The sequence below is a fragment of the Tachypleus tridentatus genome, chromosome 1, assembly GCF_004210375.1.
Source record: "Tachypleus tridentatus isolate NWPU-2018 chromosome 1, ASM421037v1, whole genome shotgun sequence".
Classification (NCBI taxonomy): Eukaryota; Metazoa; Arthropoda; class Merostomata; order Xiphosura; family Limulidae; genus Tachypleus; species Tachypleus tridentatus.
The window spans coordinates 15,725,527-15,726,327 of record NC_134825.1 but is presented as its reverse complement, the minus strand read 5'-3'; the positions used below and the strand labels follow the sequence as shown (position 1 = coordinate 15,726,327).

Genomic DNA, 801 nt, shown 5'->3' with positions numbered 1-801 from the left:
TGTTCAGAAAACTACATGTGACGACATAAAAAAATAGAAATGCTTAATCTAAATATCATAACAATATACATGTTACTTTTAGTATATTGGCCAGTCAGTAGTGCCTGGCTAAAGTTATGGAATTTGCAGTTACGCTGCTCACGTGCAATGATGTTACCGTATTCAAGAATATAAAACTGTCCTTTATAAAGCAACCTGTCTTAGTATACTAGTGTTGTTTTGCAATATACAGTTTGTTTGTGTTTCGAATTTCGCGCAAAGCGACACGAGGACTATATGCGCTAGCCGTCCCTAATTTAGCAGTGTTAGACTAGACGGAAGGCAACTAGTCATCACCACCCACCGCCAACTATTGGGCTACCCTTTTAGCACAAATAGTGGGATTGACCGTCACATTATAACGCTCACACGGCTGAAACGGCGAGTATGTTTGGCGCGACCGGGATGCGAACCTCAGATCACTAGTCGCACGCCTTAACACGCTTGGCCATGCCGGACCCAAAATTGTAACGCTTAATCGAGCCAGCCAGGATTCGAACCTGGAATCTTCTGATCCGTAGTCAGACGCGTTATCCATTGCGCCACTGGCCCGCTTTGATTAGACAGAGAAACTAAATTTATCTGTTTAATTCAAATATGATTTCTTGGTTCATTTCTACTTCGAGTTCTTCAATTAAAGATATACTTTAAGCTAGTCATGTATTAGTTCTGTAAAGATCTATATTGAAATAAAGGAGGTTACAGACCTAATAACAACCCAGTAGAAAATGAATTTTTCTTTACACAAAAATATACGTTACT

The 801-nt window shown here is 39.7% G+C and overlaps 1 non-coding gene across 1 annotated transcript; it reads right to left on the bottom strand.

Annotated features, from left to right (window-relative positions):
* Window positions 1-518: 518 nt before the first annotated feature.
* Window positions 519-591, bottom strand: TRNAR-ACG (transfer RNA arginine (anticodon ACG)). The gene has a single exon. It is a non-coding gene; the product is annotated as a tRNA-Arg (tRNA).
* Between the last annotated feature and the right edge of the window lie 210 nt (window positions 592-801).